The sequence below is a fragment of the Camelus bactrianus genome, chromosome 1, assembly GCF_048773025.1.
Source record: "Camelus bactrianus isolate YW-2024 breed Bactrian camel chromosome 1, ASM4877302v1, whole genome shotgun sequence".
NCBI classification, from domain to species: Eukaryota; Metazoa; Chordata; class Mammalia; order Artiodactyla; family Camelidae; genus Camelus; species Camelus bactrianus.
The window spans coordinates 113,348,945-113,370,572 of NC_133539.1; the positions used below are offsets into that span (position 1 = coordinate 113,348,945).

Genomic DNA, 21,628 nt, shown 5'->3' on the forward strand with positions numbered 1-21,628 from the left:
CCTTGTCAGAACAAAGAAGATCAAATAAGTCAGGGATACATTTCTTCAAGGTTAAAAAAAATAGATCAGCACATACACAGCAAGTCAGTGTGGCCTTGGCACCTTGGAAGGGAGTCTTATCATCCAAGGAGGACCAGCATTGCTGTCCCAGGAAGGGAGGCATCTAATCTTTATTTTTAACATGGGCACTCTTTATTTCTGGTTAACATGCCCTTTTCTTCTATACTAAAGCAGATGTAAAATGTATGTTTGATAGACCACAAACAGGCTGTTTTATTTAGCATAAAATTCAAGTTCATGTATATATAAGCCAGAATGACTTTCCCATAGCTCAGCTTGTGAAAGTTTCTTTCACCACTTCCCCCTTCTTGATCATAAATCTTTTGATGGAAAGCATGCATGGTTGCTGCCTGCCCTGGGTCCATCATGTCCCATGGTGCTAAGCCTTCTATTCATAACCATATAGAATTGTCACATAAACATTATACATATGCTTTTAGCAGTAGCGTTAAAGCAAGCAGTGATACATATCATGAGTAGCTTGATAGCTAGGAAAGAATGATAATACATATTTTGAAAATGATAATCATCTGTAAAGCAGAGCAGAAAAAAACTGTATTCCTGAGGGGAGCCAACTGAACATTTAAAGGATCAGTTTTTCTTACATCGTGTAGCCATTTTGCCTTTTGGGGAATTTTTTTCTAGGTCATTCTCAACTTCTCCAGAGGTGATGATATAAGTACAAGTAGTAAGAGCAGTAGCACAAGTACCTCCTTGTTGAGCCAGTAGAAAATCTAAGGCAACCCTATTCTCTAATACTACTTGGACTAAGGAATCTGGGGGTGTCTGTTGTGCTGAAATGTCTTTTGCAGTCTTCCCAGCTATTTGACCAATGGTGACTGATCGATTCTGATTTGTTGACATATACTCTTGCATTAGGGACTGAGATTCCCAAAAGATTCTGCCACCAGGTATCTTGGGATCTTGCTAACATGGATCTCTTCACTCTGTAATGAAGAGAGAAAGGAGGCCTCTCTATTTCCTGATGTACAGACAATGGGGCAACACAATGTCCTAATAGATATAAACCTTCTACTTGTCAGCTATTAAGACATGTATGTGCCCCTCCTTGGGAAGGTGGAGTAGTTCCAATACCATATAACAGGACAAAACCTGGGGAAGAGTTCTCTCACTGACAGCCTCATAAACTGGAAGTTTTGTCAATACTTTGTTAAACCATGGCTCACTTTTCTTGTAGACTTTCCAAAAGTCACTTGCACGGCATTTAACATATAGTCGTTGCTGGCATAATTTACTTGCCTTTTTCTCTTTAAGACATCTTTCAACTGAGTAAGGAACAGGGCAAGGGGGTCCTGGGGCAAGTTGTGCTTGGTCTCTAAGGATTGAGGATAGCATCAGACAAGGGGTGGACATATTAATATGTTGAAGAATGTGAACCTGAAGTTTAGGCCAGGTGGAGGTTAGGCCGGTGACTGGTGACATTGGGAACGTCGGAAAAGTCAGTGAGACATATTGTGAAGGGCTTATCTCAGTAGCTATACTTTGTGACAACTTTACTAAAGGATTTTCTTTCCATCCTGAATATTGGGGCAAAAGTATAGCTAGAAGAAAAATAAGAATTTTCAACTTCGATAGGGAGACAAACATTGGCAATCAGTTCACTTGAACTAGTAGGATGCATCTTATGATCCTGGTCTCAACTGGTGGGTCAGCTGTCTACCCCTGTTGTCATCTTTTTCTCGTCCTGCCTTGATGGATGTTTTAAAGTGAGTTTGAGTTTATCAGTCCTCTCTATGGACCAGCTCTTTATGGACCAGTCCAGTACAGAGGCACTTTATAAGTGAAAAATATAAATTCAAAATTCAACTCCCTTCACTCTAACTTGAAAAGATACATGCATCCCAATGTTCAGAGCAGCAAAATTTACAACAGCCAAGACATGGAAACAACCTAAATGTCCATCCACAGATGACTGGATAAAGAAGTTGTGGTATATTTATACAATGGAATACTACTCAGCCATAAAAAACAATAAAATAATGCCATTTGCAGTAACACAGATGGACCTGGAGATTGTCATACTAAGTGAAGTAAGCTAGAAAGAGAAAGAAAAATGCCGTAAAATGCCATTCACTTATATGTGGAATCTGAAAAAAGACACTACTGAACTCATCTACAAAACAGAAACAGACTTGCAGACATAATAAACAATCTTATGTTTATCAGGAGGAAAGGGGGTAGGAAGGAATAAATTTGGGAATTCAAGATTTGCAAATATTAACTACCATATAAAAATAGATAAAAACAAATTTCTTCTGTATAGCACAGGGAAATATATTCAATATCTTGTAATAACCTTTAATGAAAAAGAACATGAAAACATATGTATATATGCATGACTGGGACATTGTGCTGTGCACCAGAAATTGACACATTGTAACTGACTGTACTTCAATTAAAAAAAAAGTCAACTCCCTTCAGTTTCACTGTGCATGAGCTAGTTAAAAGTACCTGATAAGGGTTTTCCCATCTAAGTTGCAGAAAAAATTGTGTTTAAATGATATCTTTTCCAGTATGCACAATCTCCTGGGTGCAAGTCATGGGGGATCTGATCTCCATCCAAAGATAGGTTACTGCGAGCAGTTTCAGAAACAAGCCAAGAACATCCTTTTAATAATTCAATTAAACTTTCCAATAAAAAGGCTATTTTAATTAGCATAAAATTCACGTTAACTTATTTGTAAGCCAGAATGACTTCCCCATAACTCAAAGTGTGAACACTTCTTTCCTCGCTGCCAAGAGCACAGAGATTGTCAAAGCATGTTTCCTTCCATTTGCTGTGATAAGGTGAACACCTTGTGCCATGTGCAAATACATTGTATTATTTGGCCTCAGTCTATTTTTTTTTCCTGTGTCTGTGGCATAAAACAAGGGTGAACTCCAACTGTAGTATGTGGCATAAGTTATGCCAAGACCATTTTACAGCTCCACATGCACAGTGACCTTTGCTCTTGGCTTTTGGTATCAATCTCTGAAGCCATGCAGAACAATTTGGCTAGGCTTGATACCGAAAAATTCCTGGTATGGCGGCTTCAGCAGAGTAAAGAGCCAGGGAGAGGTAAGGAGGGACCTGTGAAGATGTTGCTCAAATACAAGTGGAAAATGAAAGGGTCTTAGGTGGGTTCTCATTTAAAATTTCTCAAGCCAGATGTCTGACTTTGTGCCTCTGAACATCAGCCATTTGTCTCTATTATATCCTAGCAACGTGACACTGCAGGTCCTCCCCTTGACAGGTAGAGCCTGTTTTTCCTTCCCTCCAGTTTCAGTTGAACATGGGACTTACTTGCTTTGGCTGATGGAACTTCAGCAAATGTGATATAAGCAGAGACTTGAAAAATGCTGTGCTTTGGAGTTTGCTCTCTCGCTGGTCTTTGGACCCTGAAATCACCATGTGCAGAGCCCAGGCTGGCACGTTGGAAGATGAGAAACCACCAGGAGCAAAGCTGACCCACCACAGCCAAGGGCCCCCAGGCTGACCAGGCTGCCAACCACCAGATGTGTGAGAGGAACATAGATCATCCAAACCCAAATTAGGGAACTGCTCAGGTAACCCCCTGAATCCTGAAAAACAATAAATGGTTTCTTCTTGAAGTCATTACCTTTGAGGGTGGCTTGTTAGGCAGCAAGAGCTAACTAACCCAATTAAGTCAGAGGTGACATGTTACTACGGGACTGACCAACGAGGCATGTCAGATGGCCGTAATTGTGAGGTTGGCAGTGTTTGTTGAACTCACTAGTCTCTTAAGATGGTCCAAAGTATGAAAAACGGACTCGCTGATCCAACTTTTGGGGATCACTGCATTCTAAAGCATTTTGCACTTAGAGATTTGTGAAACAAATTAGCACATTAAATATTCCAAGAAATCATGCAGTTAAAAAAAAAACAACAACCAAATCTGCTAAAAAATTTTAAAGCCCGCCCCCAACTTCCCAAACTTTTAGGACCTCTTGGCATCACAGTCATGGCATCATCACTGCTGAAACCCTGCTCTGAAGATAATGGTAGGGGACTAGACAAGAACTGTGAGATTGAGGTTATGGTCAGAGATGTAGCATTTGCAAACTGTAGGGCCTTTAGTGAATCTGACTTGGTAGAATTAGATAAAATGAGTGACATGATTCCTGCTCTGAATCCCTTCTAAGTTGTCCACCTGTTCATGTCACTCAGGATGGAAATTCAGATGATGCATTGACACTTTATGCTCTGTACCATAGTCTGTTCCAGTAAGTTGTGCCAGCCCTGAAGTGGCAAATCATTCATTCATCTCTAAGTCTTTTTTGAGAAACTGCTGTGTGTCAGGCACTATTCTGAGTGCTGGGAATACATTAGTGATCAAGTCTCCCTATGAGAACTTGATTCTAGTAGAGGAAAGAAATAGCTACTATAATATCAAATGGTAATGAGGACTTTGTGGAGCAAAACTGGGTTAAGGGCTAGAGCATTGTGCTTAAACTTCCACTTGCATCAGAATCACTTGGGGATTTGTTAAGATACAGATTTTGAGGCCCCATCCCCCAGGGTTTCTGATTCAGTAGGTCTCAAATGAAGACTCAGAATTTTCATTTCTAACAAATTCCCAAGTGATCCTGATGCTGCAGGAAGGGGAAGTTCAGGAAAGGCCCCTCTGACCATCAGAGACTTTGTGAAGTGAAGGAGGAAATCATGGAGGGATTTGGGAAGAGAATTTTAGGTAGAGAGCTCAGCACAGTGCATGCAAAGGCCCTGAGGCAGAATTGAGTTTGTTGTGCTGGAGGAATAGCAAGGGCTAATTTTCCTAATAGCCATTGGTGTGGTAGCAAACCAGTGCCCTTGTCACTCTCACAGCATAAGTTATAGGTGGCAGTCTTCACCAGTCCTTCACAGGCCTACTAGGCCCAACGGAATTGAGCTTTCAACTGAATTATTGATAAAAGTCACATTTAAAAATAGTTAATGGGGGGGGGAAAAAAAAGAACCATTAAGAGTTGAGGAGTTTAGGTTAAAGTATGTGTCAAAACAAGAAGAGGAAACGGCTCATGTGTCATGCTTCACTTGTGGAGGTACACTGGTTTCCGTTTGAACCCAGAACTGGGTATCACTTAAATTCACAAAGTCCCTGTGTCCTTGCCTCTGGCTTGCAGAAGAGCCTGAGATTCATCAGGTCAAAGCATATCATCTCAACCCAGCTCTCTCTGTATTGGTGGGTTTCCCCAGACAACAGTACAGTATGTTATCTAAAAAATATAATCTAAAATTACTAAAGTATAGATAATAAAAATACTACCTAAAAATGGAATGCTGTACACTTGGGAGATGCTTTTCCACAGTCTTTATCTCATTAGAACCTCACAATTTGATTTCAGGATGCAGGAAAGGCAGAAACCAATATTCCTGTGCTACAGATGACTGAGGCTTGGAGAAGCCAACCCTCAGAACCATCTTTTTCTTTATTCTTCATATGGTCTTTTTTTTTCTGAAAGGCAAACTGATTGTGCAAACAGCCACAAAGACATAGTAAGGAGTGGAGCAGGGCCCTGGAGGCCATGCCTATGACCTTCCCACCACGGCCTTTCTTGAGAACATTTGGTCTCAGGTCTCTGCCTACCACTTGTGTGCCTTTTAGCATCAACATCAACCATGAACAGGATTTGCAAATGATCACCACTATATATAAAAACAGATAACAAACAAATTTCTTCTGTAGAGCACAGGGAGCTATATTCAATATCTTGTAATAACCTTTAATGAAAAAGAATATGAGAACAAATAGATGTATATACAGACATGACTGGGACATTGTGCTGTACACCAGAAATTGACACATTGTAACTGACTATCCATCAATAAAATTTAAAAAAAAAGTCATAAACAGGAAAACTAAACTCCACCAAGCATCCAAGAACCAAGAACTCACGTCAACATTTTGAAAGTGAGATTTTAGTTAATCCCCTTGGTAATGAGGATTCTTCTCATTTTGTAGATGAAAACAACTGAGGCTCAAGGACGTTAACTAATGGGTCTGAGGGCAATAATGTGAGTGGTTCAGCCCCATTTCTCACTACTGGTGTTTCCTCTGACCTCAACAGCCGCAAAGCCTTCTTCCTAACACTCCAGTGAAGCCTAAAGGAAGAAGGAAGAAGTGGGCATCAATGTGCCAGGAAGGAGTCACCTCCTGCTAGAATAGTTTCATGGCAGTCAATCCAATAATTCATTTTTTTTTACGCTCAGAGATTAAAAGGGTTAAAAAAATTAGTCGAGAGGGAATGACCATCACTTTCTTTAGAAAACTCAAATATCCTCATAGGAAGAACTATACTTCATCATTATCATTATTATTATTATTTATTTATTAAGATTTTATTGTGTAGAGCAGTTTTAGGTACACAGCAAAATTGAGGGGAAAGACACAGGCATTTCCCATGTACCACCTGCCCCCAACACATGCATAGCCTCCCCCATTGTCAACACCCCCCACCAGAGTGGTACATTGGTTACAATGTTACAATCAATGAACCTGCATTGACATATCCTAATCACCCGAAGTCCATAGTTCCCATTATGGTTCACTCTTGGTGTTGTACATTCTGTGGGTTTGGACAAATATATAATGGCATGTATCCATCATTATAGTATCAAACAGAGATGTTGCCCTAAAAATCATCTGTGTTTCACAATTTCATCCCTCTCCCTGCTGCCAATCCCTGGGAAGCACTGATCTTTTTACTTTCTCCATAGTTTTGCCTTTTCCAAAATGTCTTATAGTCAGAATGATACAGTAGGTAGCCTTTTCAGATTGTCTTCTTTCACTTCTACGAATATGCATTTAAGGTTTTTCCATGTCTTTTCATGGTTTCGTAGCTCTTTTTTAGTGCTGAATACTATTCCATTTGCTGGATGCACTGCAATTTATTCTTTCCCCTACTGGAGGCCATCTTGTTTTGCTTCCAAAGTTTGCCAATTATGAATAAGGTTCCTATAAATAATTGTGTGCAGGTTTTTGCATGGGCATAAATTTTCAGCTCCTTTGGGTGACTACTAAGGAGCATGATTGCTGGATCATATGGTAAGAATATGTTTAGTTTTGTAAGAAACCGCCAAACTATCTACCAATGTGGCTGTACCATTTTGCATTTCCACCAACAATGAATGAGAGTTCCATTTGCTCCACATCCTCATCAGCATCTGCTGTTGTCAGAGTTCTTGGCATTCTATTTTGGCTATTCTAATAGGTTGGTAGTGGTGTCTAGTTGTTTTAATTTGCATTTTCCTGATTATGTCAGATGTGAAGCAACTTTTCATGTGCTTATTTGTCATCTGTACATCTTCTCTGATGAGGTGACTGTTAAGGTCTTTGGCCCATTTTTTAAATTGGGTTGTTTGTTTTCTTACTGTTGATTTTTAAGAGCTCTTCGTATATTTTGAACAGCAGCCTTTTATCAGATATGCCTTTTGCAAACATTTTCTTCTAGTCTGTGGCTAGTCTTATTCTCGACATTGCCTTTGACAGGACAACAGTTTTTAATGTTAATGAAGTCAGGTTATCAATTTTTTCTTTTGTAAATCGTGCCTTTGGTGTTATTTCTAAAAAGTTATGGGCATACCCAAAGTCATTTAGATTTTCTCCTATGTTATTTTTTGAAGTTTTATAGTTTTGCATCCTGCATTTAGACTTATGCTCCATTTTGAGTGAATTTTTGTGAATTGTGTAAGATTTGGGTCTAGGTTCAATTTTTTTGTTCATCACCATCATTTTTAATGTCACGAATGAATGAATGTCATGAATGTCATGAATGAATGCAATAATGAGTAAGAATAATTGAAAGAACTATCAGAAAGAACATTTGATGACCTGAAGTTTTAGATTCTCTTGCCATTAATTAATTAAATCCCAGTGAAGCCAAATCAACCTGCAGTTTATCCAAACAGGCAAATAACACTTCCTGCCATTTGACTTATGTATGTAATGTAAACATATGTAAACAAAGAACTGCTTTCCTCTCTTCCCAAAAGAAGCTGCCACCATTTTTACCCCATGAAGTGGAGAATAATACCAGATTCTGCTTTTAAAAAAAATTAAATTTCCCAGGTTTTTAGTTCAGTAAATGCAAAAATATTATTAAGAAAAAAAAAAAAAAAGGAGCTCTCCATATAATAAAGGTCTTTCTCTGATCACTAACTGAGGATGACATTGCATTTACTTTTGGAAATGAAGAGCCGGGAGGGGTTTTAGGAATTACTCAGTACAATCCCTTGCATTTATTTATACGAATGCGATGACCAGAAAAGAAGCGAGTAGGTCAAAGTAATGCAAGTAATTATGATTATGGCTCAGGTCAGATCAGATCAGTGCCACATCCAGCATTTGGAGATTTCTGGATGACTATATTGTCATCTGCTTTGGGGGAAAAAAAAAATCCAGGCATTCTAGAAACTGGATGCTAGAGAAAGGCATTTTAACTTAAGAGTTTAGTTGCAGTTAGGAAACACTATGGAAAAAAATATTCACGAAAAGGTTTTTCTAAGGACTGAGTCATTTCCTTCAAAATATCATCATTAAAGGCTAGAACTTGTAAATCAGCAAAGGAGTCTGTCACCAGAAGATATTATTTCTGCAAGTCTGAATGCAGCCATGTATCTGGTTTGTGCTCAGTCTTTGCCAAGATAAGAGTGTCCCGCCTCTTTCAGGGAATTTACATCCTGTTCACTGACGTGAAGCCTCACAAGGGGAAGAATTTGATTATCCTGCTCTCTGTTGTCTCTCCAGAACCTGTAATAGTGCCAGACCAGGCCTGGGCAGCTTGTAAATATTGTTACAAATTGTGTTGAGTTAATTAATTTATTAAAAAATATCTTTAAGAAAAGATTTTAGCTTTTGGCATTTTTCTACCTCTTCAAATACCATCAATTTATTTTTGTTCCTAAATAAGAGGTCCTACTCACTGACCACCTGCTATGTGCCAAGTTCTGTGTACAACACTGTTCCTCTACTCTCACAGTTATTCCTCACACCATCCCTACCAAGCAGGTGTGGTTATCTTCCCTATATTTACAGATAAGGAAGCTGAGACACAGAGAGGCTAAGTAAATGCCCAAAGTGTTCAGAAAAGACACAGACCTGGAGCTCACATCCTTAGCCAGTCCTCTACCTGACATAACCACAGTGGAAGGTTTTGCTCTAAATCTGCATAAATCGCAATTCAAGCCTTTTTAATTTTTTCTGCCAGTTCTAGGTTGGATTGTTTGCTCCAAATGTATCATTTACAGATGTTCAAAACATGCTCTGTAGTTGCCTCTGTAGCAGTTATGTGATGAATCTTTTTAAAAATGCTTTGTAAACTTGGGACCAGGCAAGTTTATTATAATAGAGAGCTGTAATGCATGGAAATAAGAAGTGCCCATAAGACCTGTATTGACCTCAAATTGAGAATCTGGCTTAAACTGACAAGTGCAAATAAATTTGAAGTTATGATGGTCACAGCAGATACGATTCAGGGGTTTTAAGAATCTGCAAATCCATAATCCTAGGCATCATATTATATGTGTTATTGTTTATACCTCATGAAAATGAGTTAGACACATTTTATTCCCTTCCTCAACAGAAAGAATATTTTCACTGAATTTTTAAAAATGACAGTTCCACTTTTGACGCATATAAACATAACTCAAAAAAGGAAGTACACTTAATTATGTTTTGGGGAAGATGTGTCTTGAACCACTAAAGTTCTTTTGTGATTGGCAAAGAATTTGACGATGTGCTTTACTTTCGTGTGCTCACAATGAACATAGATTTTACTGTCCAATCAGCAATTACTTAGCTCATCTTAAATTTAGCTTTCCGGCAGCTAAAAACTAAGATTTAATTTAGAAGTTCTTACCTCCCTTTCCCCCACCCGTCTTTTTCTGAATGCACTTTAATTAATGAGCATCTTCATTTCTGCATAGGCTTTTAGTATGTGGCTTAGTTCATAGGAATTGATTGGTGGCTGCAAACAGAGCTTGTAATTGCTACATAAGGCAATACTAGTTTTGAATACTGATTATTTTGAGGATTTTCAGATTATTTTGAGGATTATTTTGAGATTTTTCAGATACTGATAAGTTTTATTCACTCAAGTTAGACTCCACATGACTTTATTTAAATATTTTATTTGTGATAACTGTAAGAATGAACAAAAGTCAGCAAACGCTAATTGCCCATCTTCTAGTTGCTCATAATTTTGCTAACACCTCAGAGAGCCTTAATAGATTGATTAAGAAATGATATAAGACGAGACAGTAATGCCACTCCTGAACATATTCCCAAGAGATATGAGTGCACATATCCACAAAGAGTTGTTCAAGAATTTTCATAGCTGTTATTCGTAATAGTCTCAACCTGGAAACAACCCAAATGTACATTAATTGTAGAATGAAAAAGCAAATTGCAGTAAGTGTATATATGTGTATATATATATTAAATATCATATAGATATCTTATGTATATATGATTAAATATCAAATAGAAATTAAAAGAGAGAGAAAGCCTTTCTAATCCACACCATAATATGGATTTATCTCAGAAACATTACATTGAGTAAAAGAAACCAGATATGAGCGTGATTCTATTTATATGGTAACAAAGAACTGGCAAAGCTAGTAACTGGTGACAGTGGTCAAAATAGCATTTCCCTCTAGAAGCGAGTGGTTACCAAGAGAGAAAAGATACAGAGACCCTTTCTGGGTTGTTGGAAATGTCTTCTATTTTGTCGAGGTGGTGATTACACAAGGGTATAAAAACATGAAATTTCATCAAACAGCACTTAGGACTTGTCTGTTTTACTACTCCATAAGTTGCATTTCAATTAAAAAAATTGTCACTGAACTTTTTTTTTAACATAACGTTTGGTTTTGGAGCCTTACACATGTTGATAGTTCATTTTAAGCCTATCTCATTATTATTTTAACGGTATCTGTTAAAAGCAAAGGTGGTTTATGCTCTGGCAGAGTTTGGCTTGGCTGATGAGTGTGTTGAGAGAACACTAACTAGTGCAACAAATAAACCTTCACATTTCAGTGGCTTAACACAACAGAAGTCGACTTTCCAAACTCCACAGCAGTTCAGTGTGAGCATTCGTTCTCCTCTGTGTGGTGATGAAGGGGTCCAGACATGCAGTTTACCACTTCCTGCCCAGGGACCTCTGAATCTGCTACCTGCAGTTGGAAAACAAGGGGAGAGAATGTAATTGTGGAATTTTCTAGGTTTCTAATTGGTGGCATGCGTGTTTTATTTAGGCCTCTTCAGATTGTCCCAGTGCACAACAGCCCCTTAAGTGAGGGTCTAGAGAGACATTTCATGATTTCTAGACACGTTCACACATTCTAGACTAAGGTGCCTGCCCTGTGAGTCCCTCTCCTGCATACCTGGAGCACGATGGGCTGGTTAAGAGAGCGGCCTTTGCCACAACTGCCCTGACCTGACCTTGAGCAAATTATTTGATCTTCTTCTGCCTTGGTTTCCACCTCTGAAAAATGGAGTGCATAACAATACTGCTTCACAGAGCTCTTAGGCAAATTTTTTAAAAATATGTGAAGTATTTAGGACAATACCTGGAACAGCTATATTACACACGCCTGGCTGTCATCAGCCAGGCCAGGATGTCTACTTACTCTCCAATACATCCTAGCCTCCTACCACAACAAAGAAACTAGTTCTTTCCCCTGGCCAGTTTCATGGGCATGCGATTTGTGTAGTCACACGGGGCCCCATGCTCAGGCCCTGGCACTTAGTTTAACACTCTTTTTACTCTCTTGAAACTGCTAGTCATTTTATCTTTGAACTTGTATTTTGTAAGTGAAGTCCGATGGGGCAATGGAACACGTGCATGAGCAGAGGAGATACATCCAATGCATGTGTCCACTGTGTTCTTCCCTTCTCCACTCACATCTGGCCTTCTCTGTGTCCCTTGAGCACAGAATTCTGATGGCCCCACCATGTATGAGAGGTCAGCAGAACTCAAATCAGGCACAAGGGAAGTGTGTTGTATTACCACTAAGTGGGACCACCTCAAGAGGCCACACTTTCCACCCCAACCAGAAAAGGTAAAAACCAAGAAACCATATCATGTCCTTTCTCCCTCATTTTCCTTCTCTGTATTAGGTAGCCATTTACTCTGAACATGATGACATAGGAGGAGAGGGCCACCCGCAGGTCCTTTTCCTTTCAGTTCTTCCTTACTCAACAGTAAGTCAAAGACAGAGCGTAGGGAGAATCAGCACGTATCAAGAAGTAAGTAAAAGCACTGAGTTGCTTTTGTGCTGGGTTTCCACTGTTCTGGTAAGAATGAAACACAACTGTATATGCAAACTACAAAGTATACATGCACTTAACTTGCTAGAAAACACAGATTGTGTAATTGTGTCGATTTTGCAATGGGTTAAATGCTCTCATATTTTCAGTTAAAACTAACACTGCATAATCTAAAGATGAACAGTAAAATGGATGCTAATAATTTAAAATGTTTCTTTTTCTTTACTTAGAATGATATTAAATAGCAAATTTAAAAGATCATAACCATTCCAAAGAGAGAATATGGAAGAAAGGAGATAGCTTTATATTTTGCATCTTTAGTGGTACATTTCCCCCCCCTACTTTTTGAATAAAGGACACTGCATTTTCATTTTTCATTTGGCCCTTTAATAATACAGCCAGTAGCATCTTCTCTATTCTCCAGCTTCTCCCTAGGTGCCTCCTGTAGAAGATCTTACCTGATGCCCCCATTCTTCCTGGGCTGTTGTGGCCTCCTCACCAGCAATTAGCCAGCAATTTATATTTATACATTTCTCATTGCACCTTCACTCTTAGAGTTAATGTTGGACATGTCATATCCTCTAATAGACTGTCTTTCCTCTGAAGGGCAGGGACAGACTTGGCATTCTTATTTGGCTGGCCATGGACCAGAGTCACTGGGGCCCTCAGAGCCAAATAAATTCCAGGAACTAACAAAGGACAGATAGAGCCAGAAGCTCCAGGGCTGGGTCCTTCGGCTGCACAGTTAGCTTGAGAAGTAGTTGTTGAATGAATGAAAGTATACCAGTGGTTCCAGTCCCTGGGGTGGTACCGCCCCCAGTTCCGACACTCCCTGGTAGAGCTGTAACTGAGCGGGACCCTGTGTCATCATTGGTGACCATCTGATCCCTGCAATGGTGCTTGTACCTGCCTAACTGTATCATGGTTGAAAGGGTTTGTCTCCTGCTCTTGCAGACCAGGGTTGGGCTGGCGAGGAGGGAGGCTTGAATGGTCTGCTCAACCCGTCGTGGTGCTCTGAACAGGGATCATGCTCAGTGCCTTGCTCTTGACCCCAGTGCCCTCCTCTTGACCTCTTGTGGTTTCCTTGCATCCTGTTGTTCCAGCTGCAGGCCTCAGCCTGAAGCAGGAGGACCCAGGCCTCAGCCTAATTAAAGGGCTAAAAGCATTTATCAGCCTGACTTTAAACTGCACAAGTTTTTCTCTAGAGCTCTTTTGCACGGAGCCCCTTCCTATGCACCCTTTGTTCTAGGTACAAGAATATTAAGAGAGTCCCAAAGCCGGAGGTGAACTTCATACCCAACAGAGGGAAGGGGACCACTGTATCTGCAAAAACAAGAACAATTTTGCAACAATTTGTTATCCTGTATGTGACTTCTATGGAAATTAGCTCCTCCCCTTGAACTCTTGAACTTTTACTATAAAACCCGCTGCCTTCTATCCCCAGCAGGCTCACAGTCTTAGAGGCAGTAGCCCACTGGGACCGCCTTTGCCTGGCAAAGAAATAAAGCTGCTTTTTCTACGCCTTCCAAAACTCTGTCCTCAAGTCTCAGCTGGATAAGTGGGATATCGAGGCCATGTTTTGGCAACAGAATCTGGTCCATCTTTAATGAACTGGTTTAAGAGCAACTTCATTTGGTAAAATCTCCCAATTTTTTCCCCTCCCTTCATATCTACACCTCTAACTCCCTGAATTCAAGTTCCTTAGTATATAGTAATTATCTTCAACATTAATAAAATTCTAAATGAATTTTACTTCTCTAATTAGACTCATAACACTAACGCCACAGCAGAGGGAAGACGAGGACAAGGCTAATAAGGCATTTGCCTTGAGTGCCGAATTTTAGAGAACACCAAAAGACTCGCTAATTGAGAAATTATAATGTAATGCCATATTTTCAAGATCAAAATGAATGCAACAATGATCCATGATGAACAATGTGTCAAAACTTTAAGTAAATAGCAGCTTGGACCCTGGACTTGCACCGCCAGCCTCATTGGCTTCAGTGTAACCCCAGCCCTGTGGGAGCCTCTGCTTTATTTATCTTCTTACCCCAGAACTGATGAATAAATGAGTATATGAATGAATTGCTTCCTTGAACCGCTTGAAACCTGTAGACCCTGCTAATGACAATGGCTATGGTGAAATGTGACCATGGGTCATGAAAACAGCTTTGGTGTGGCCTCTCAGATCAGCGAGGTCGGAACACGGGGCCATACGCTCTAAAACTTGAATATTATTTTCTGCCTTCAATCAGTTTTCCTCCATTGTGTAAAATTAGAAAAGTAAGTGGTGCGTTCTGTTGGTAACCCTTCTCCACCATCATGCAGCCTGTAAGACTGCCCTCAGAGGGCCGATTCAAACACAGTCCTAGTAGTTCATGTTGTTTCAATAACGCTGCATTACAATTGCCCTCCCTTATTGTTATACAATATTGTTTCATGAACTGTTTGAATAATGCCATGTTGTTTATTTATCTTCAATCTACTCTCTATTTCAGATTTTTCCAGGCAAAATGAGATCAGAAAAACAAAGCCACTTGAACAAAGGGAAGCAACAGTTTTTGCTATACTTCATTCTCTGTATGATGTTTCCTACTTAAGAAGGAATTTAGGTCCAACTTAATCTCAGGAACAGAAAAAACTGAGGAGTTCCAGCGGATTGAGGCCTTTCGTCCACCTTGGTGAAGGAAGACTGGCATCACTGCCCCCGCCCACATCCATCTCCCCTCCTTACAAAGTTGTTTTAAGTGGCTCCATGGCCCCTGAGATGACCGGCTGTCCACTGTGGTGACCCGTCTGGGCAGGCTTTTCCCTCAGTGGCCAGCTTTTCACCCACAGCGAGCCACCAGGGGGCCGCCTGTTTAGAACAAACGGTGCAGACTCCACAGCTTTCCTCCGGAGCAACCAAAACATCCCGGGCAGCTTTGGAGCCAAGCCCAGGAACTTCCCTGCAAAAGGAGAACAACTTCGCTCCAGCTACAAAACCTGCAAGTCCTCGGGTGCAGCCTGTGTGTGAGTGAAGAAGAAAGCACGGATTTACGGCCAAGGACTGAGGGGAAATAGGTTTGGTGGAGTCTGAAAGGAAAGGTCCCTCCCTCTCGCCCGGGAGGCTTGGGGTCTGCGACTTCCCCTCTGGACGTGCGCTGAAATACGGCACCCAGACTCAGGGCAGTTTCTGGATTCTTAACAATTGTGGTCCTTAATGCTGTCAGTAGGCTTCTGGTCCCTTTCCCTTGGACTCTCAGAAAAGCGGGAATAAAACACGTCACCGGCTGGAAATCTAGAAAACTCCCCAATAAATCATTTATTCATTGTTCAGACAGTTAAGGCTAAAAGCCCTAGCTCTATCAAAACTCTTTGTTATACTAAATAAATGTGTATATTGAATAATGAAGTCGGAATTATTTTAATATTATCTTTAAGAGAATCATTGTACTCCGTCGTCAAAATAGTTTGCTTAGAACTATAGCTTCGTGCGGACTACATTTTAGTTTTCTGGGTACCCAGTATTTTCACACGCATGCTTCTAGCCCAGAACGCGACAGCCTGCTTCCTTTTCTCCAGCCTGAACCCTTGGCATTCAGGACTGGAGCGGGGGTGGGGCGGTGGGAGAGGGATTTTAGAAGTTCATGTTTGCCTGGGGCAGAACTTCTCAGGAGTATAAATTATTTTTGTCTTCCGGGTTTTTGCTGTACAAATCCAGGGCAGAGACAAATTAATAGGGCGGCCCTTCTGCAACCTGTGGAGGGTCTCCACCCTGCGCACACCTCCCAGGATGTGCAGGGTGGTGTGGTGGTGTATTTCCCTTCAGCCTACGCCAGGTATTTTCCAAATTTCCATTCCAGGGGGTGGGGGGTGGGGTGGCGATAGTTGGCAACGCCGGACAACCGGCGGGTGCGAGGCCCCAAGAGGAGCCAGAGTGCCGCGTCGGCCCGACACGCGCCACAAGTGCTTCGGAGAAGGAGGGAGGAGAGCGGCGGCGCGGGCGAAGAGAAGCCCGTGCTTCTGGAAGTCACCTCCCCAGCCCCCTGTCCCTCGTCCCCCATTCCTCCCTCTTTGCCTACTAGAGGAATGACGCCCGCGCCCGAACCTCCGTGCGCACACAGCCGGGTGGGTGGACGCGCGGCCACCAAAACCGCCGCGACACCTCCACTCCCTGGGTGGAGGGCACAGCTGGGACGGGGACGAGGGGGAGCTCCCGCACCTGGGGCGGCAGGTGCGGAGGCGGCGAGCTGGCCGGCGCGGGGGGGAGGTGGGGCGCGCGGGGTAGGGGGCGCGGGCTCGCAGCCGCGGGCGCGTCCGAGCGCCGGGTGGGAGCCGGGCTGGGGCGTTGGGGCCGGCGGGCGGCCGGGGCAGCAGCGGCCGGGCGCGCGGCCGGGAGGCCATTTCCTCACGGCGCCCCTGGCGGAGCCCGGCTGGCCTGCTCCTGGCCGCCGCCGCGCGAGTCGGACCGCCTGGCGGGCCGAAGGGGAAACCAGGTCACCGGCTGGCAGACGCGCCGCGGCGCGGGCGCCGGGGCCGGGGGAAGGCAGCGCCCGGGAGCGGGCCGGGGCGGGCCGGGCCGGGCGCGCGGGCCCGAGAGGCGGGGACTCGGGTGCCCGGGCCGCGCTCGCTTCCTGCGCCTATAAAAGTGCAGCGGCCCCGGCGGGCCGGTGCGGCCCTGGCTGCGGCCGCCTCTCTTCGCCCGGGGAGTTGACATTTTGCAGGACTCGCGCGACGTCCCGTCGCCGGCGCTCCCCTGGACCCCGCCGCCGGGAGGAGGGGGCGGAGGAGGGTGGAGACTGCGGGGCTTGGCCAAGGAAGGCGCACATCCTCGGGCGGGCGGCCGTGACGCGGCGGGGATTAACTTTGCATGAATAATGTGAGTGCGCTGGCGAAGGAGACCTTCTGCTCCCGGGCTCGGGCAGCGCCCGCAGGCTGCCTTCCCCGGGCAGGGGCGCCCGACCCGGCCGGCTCGAGGGCACCGGTAATTTGGCGAAGGACGGCGCGGAGGCGGGGGTGCGGGGGGAGGGGGCGAGAGTCCCCGGAGTCCAGAGGGTGGGCGGGAGGGCGACAGGATGTCGCGGGAACCCCGAGGGGTGCGAGCGGCGACGCCGGGCGGGCGCGCGCGCGGGCGGGCGGGCGAGCGTGGGTGGGTGGCTGGGTGGGTGGGGTGTCAGCCGCCAGAGTACCTGCCTCCCGGGGCTCGCGCCCCAGCTCTGAGAGGAGGTGCCCTCCTCTCCGCTCGGACACCGCTCGGGGAGCCACGGCGTGGGCAGCGGTAGAGCCGGGTGGCTGGGGCGGCCGTGTGCCTCAAACCCAGAGCCAGGCTATTGACAGCCTCCTTGTGAAATGGAGTTTGGCATCCTCAGCGCCGAACCGAGTGGAAGTTTCCATGATGAGGAAGTTCTGTGACACGAGGGTTCGGAAAAGGTTGGCAGGCACTGGGGCTGGGGCGGGTGGGGGGAGGCGGTTTAAAGGGACTGTGGGCCCCTCATCCCCCTGTTCTCCTGCCCCGGAACTCCGCGCTGGGAGAGGAGAATAATCCTGCGTGTTGCGTGCGCCGTCGCCAGTGCCTGGCGACTCGGCTTCTCCCCGCCTCCTCGGGGCATCGGTGGCGGTTTCGCTCGCCTCCGGGTCGCGCTTCTTGCTTCGCTTCTCTTGACGCAGCATCTTCCCCTGGGCCGACTCGAGTTGGTTCTGATCGCAGGAGTTGTGCCAGCTGTGCGCTCCGCATCTCACCCCCGCCACCCCTCGGAGCAGGACTCACTGAGGGGAGTTTTTGCTCCCGGTGGATTTGGTCCTTCTCAGCTGCAGTTGTCATTTTGCAGGAGGATTTCCCAGTGACCATTGTAGGTCGTTATTAGTGCTGACTCTTAAGCCTTCTGATCTGTTTTAATGGGAGTGGGTGAGGTTTTTTTTAATTTATTGAAAGTTAAATGTACAATTTTCCCCAAATTGGAAATTTTAAAGGAAGGGTCTCGAAGCATAACAATTCGTAAAGCAAGTCAAAGAAAAAGAGTTTACCTGAACAGAGGAGCTCAGACTCTCCACCCTCCCCCTCTCAGCACACATTTAGAATTTGTGATGATTCGAACAGTAAGTTTAATCAGTAAATAAATGAAACGAAGTCTTTCTCTTAGCGTGTTACTGGTGCTAGTCAGTTTTAAAGACCTGTTATAAGGTTCAAAAAATTAAGCATTCCTTGGACAGTGTTATTAATAACAGAAAACAGCAACTTCTAATACTGATAAACGTAGACCTTTGGGGCAACATCTTTATATTATTTGGCCTTCTTTTAGTTTACTATGCTTATTTACATTGCAATAATATATAGCACGCAATAGATTACAAGGTAATATAAATTACATTCTAGTCAAAATATCCCATGATTCATTCTGAATATTCATGGTGACTACTCTGCCTTCTCATTGACTTCTGTTAAACTCTCTTATTCTGAAACAAGATAGGGGCTAGGAAACCTTAAAGAAAAAAGTGTTTTGATGAAAGTTATTTTGATCAAGGGGTGTTTTCAGGAGTTTTCATGCCAGTTGGCTAAGTGTTTTAATTGACTCTAACAGAAATTCAATACTAAGTGATTTGTCTGGAGTATGAGAGGAGAAGGCATTGGTGAACAGCCACTTAATATTTGTGCACGTTAAACAGATACTATGAGAATCTCGTTTTTAAAGAATTTCGAAGTTTTCTTATATATTGGAAGTGGTATCATCAGCTAGTACATATGATTTGCCTTTCTCTCTCAGCAAGTGCAAGTAAATGATACTGAATATAGCCACAGACTATTTCTTTAATGAAGCAATTCCTGTTGGCATTACAATGCAAAGGCATAATTTTATCGACATCGACATATTGTTTTATAACTGACTTTGAAAGAGAAATAAATGTTCCATTTCCCCCCCCTTTAAATGCTGTGTAGCAAATTCTACTATTGAGAAGAATTAAGACAACTTCCTTTTAATGTACCATCTTTGGGGGAAGGCAGTTTCTTAAAATTTTCTTAATAGCAGAGAAAATTGTGGGTCCCTTTCCTTGTCTGGGATTTTTGCAGTTGTTTGAAGCTTGGGGTATGTGGAACCAGAAATGGGATTGCACATTTCTTTTTTTAGTAAGCTTATCTTTTTGGTGGAAATCAGAGTAAAAGTGATTGATTTCTTGAGCTCCTTTTTGTCATTTTATTGTAAGATTATGTGTTACCTTTTAAAAAGCGCTTCCCTGACCTTTTGAGCAAAGGCAGTCTCTCATTCCCTCTCAGAACCATCACATTGTTTTCCATTTCCTTGTTTCCCCCTTCCTTGATCTTACTTGCAATCTGAATTGTTCATTTCAATTGATGGCTTCTTAAGTACCTGTCTCCCCTGTCTAGGATACAGAGCCCGTGAGAAAGAGTCTTGACTGCCTTGTTCACTCTTGATTGTCTAGCATCCTGAACAGTGCTTGGCACACAGTAGGTGCTGGATAAATATTTGTTGAATAAATGAATAGTTGTGCCCGAACATTGTGTTTCCAAAAATACCTGACTATACAACTAAGTGGGTACCCACTGGGATTGCCAAGATCTGCGCCTGTGTGTAGGTGTGTGTGTGCCATGTATATATGGTTCACTTGTTATCTCTCTCTCCTTTTTTTTTTTTTTTTTTTAACATGAAAGCTAGTCCCATTTTATGTAGTGACAGTGCAGAGTTATTCTGCAACTTCTTCCTGGGGACATTTGCCTTGAGTACATGGAAAGCCTCAGCAACTGTTTGTCTTACGTGTTACCTTGATTTACCTTGAATCCCTAAAGACATTGACCTTCAACTCTCTGGGTTTCAGCAGAATCTTTGTGAGTTCCAGAGGCATTGTCAGTGCTGAGAGTGAAATTCCAGGCAACAGACATCACTGGATGACAGCAATGCCTTCTCACTCAGCAGGTTCTGGCAGTGCCTCTGGCCTTGGCAGCCCTGAGGGGACCAAGGGCGTGGGGTAGTATAGCTGGTCAACAGAAGTGGCCGTTGGGGAAGGAGCAAGATGAAACTGTGGGGACCCGATGCAAGATAGAAATATCCCTTGGTAGTAGCTTAGGAAATAAGCTGGTGGTTACCCCATGTGTAACTTAAGTCATTCAACCACTCCCCTTTTCCCTTCCTGCACATTTATAAACAGATTCTGAACCAGAGGCTTGTGGGAAATACTGCACTGTCTGAGTTTTCAAGCGACCAGGGTGAGAATACACCAGGGGTCATATTCAAATTAGCTATTCATGGAATTGCTTTTGGCAATTGAGATGAAAAGGAAATTACAATTGATGATTGTGGTAATTTGGTTTTGTTTAGAGAGTATTGACTTCCAGAAATGTGTCTCAGTTAAATGCATAGGAAAAATCACACAAAATGATGAGACTGGTAAAAATGGGAAAGGAAGAAAGACTAAAATCTTATGGAGGAGTAAAGATAATTTAACTGAAATCATAAGTGCTTATTGCTTTTCAGGATCTAATTTAGCTCTGAGCTTCTCAGTAGCCAAGTTAACAGAAAAAAAGGGGGACTGGAGGTGGCAGGTGTGCATTGAAGTTGTAGGATAAATCAGGTAACATTTGTAGAGAGCTTGCAATGGTGCCTGGCAACTAGTATAAACTCCTATGAAATGTCAAATCATATAATGGCCAATACTTGAACTTCATTTCTACAGAAAACGAAGTAAAGTTCTTCATATGGTCAAGTGTTATCAAACCTTGAGGAAGAAAAAGGCAGAAGGCATAATAATGGAAAGTCACCCAGTGGGACTTTACCTTTAGGGCCTGAGCTACCACGGCCCAGCGGTGGAGATTCTGGACGCTGTCCCCAGGGCAGAAATAGAGCTCAGCAAACCTAGAGGAATGAATGGTTAACATGTTCTGTAGGCTGACTTTCTCAAATATCCAGTGTCTCAGCCAAGCTTTGAACTGGAGCAGTTGGAGAGGACCGAGGACAGCCAGGTACTTGAAAATGACCTCATGGCCTTCAGCCTCTCTGAACCGGTGGCCTCAATGCTTTGTGCTTTAGTCTGTGTAGTGATCACCCTGCAGGGCAGTTTGTTTGTCTGTTTTGGTTTCGTTTCTGTCTTCCCCTCTAAACCGTGATGATGGGCCGTGGCTTTGTTCATCCTGGACTCCTAGCACCTAGCAAAGACCTTGACACCTGGGCACAGGGGAGTGCTCCTTGGAAGAGTGAATGGGAGGAGGAGAAGGGAGGTGCATCTCTTTCTTTTCTGATACTGCATTAAGTGTCATCTTCTGACTTAGTTTTGCCCACAGTAAATGTTTG

General features: G+C 43.2%; 1 protein-coding gene across 13 annotated transcripts in view; it reads left to right on the forward strand.

The window, feature by feature from the left end:
- The first annotated feature begins 16,054 nt into the window (after window positions 1–16,054).
- THRB (thyroid hormone receptor beta) overlaps window positions 16,055–21,628 on the forward strand; it is a 383,076-nt gene continuing 377,502 nt past the window's right edge. For 8 of the 13 annotated variants that reach the window (XM_074371555.1, XM_074371466.1, XM_074371598.1 and 5 more), the window contains exon 1: window positions 16,988–17,313. The gene's annotated coding sequence lies outside the window, so the exon portion shown is untranslated. Of the gene's footprint in view, window positions 16,169–16,987; window positions 17,314–17,556; window positions 17,760–21,628 lie in introns of those variants that run through there. The other 5 variants (XM_074371565.1, XM_074371475.1, XM_074371560.1 and 2 more) reach the window with 3 other exon arrangements.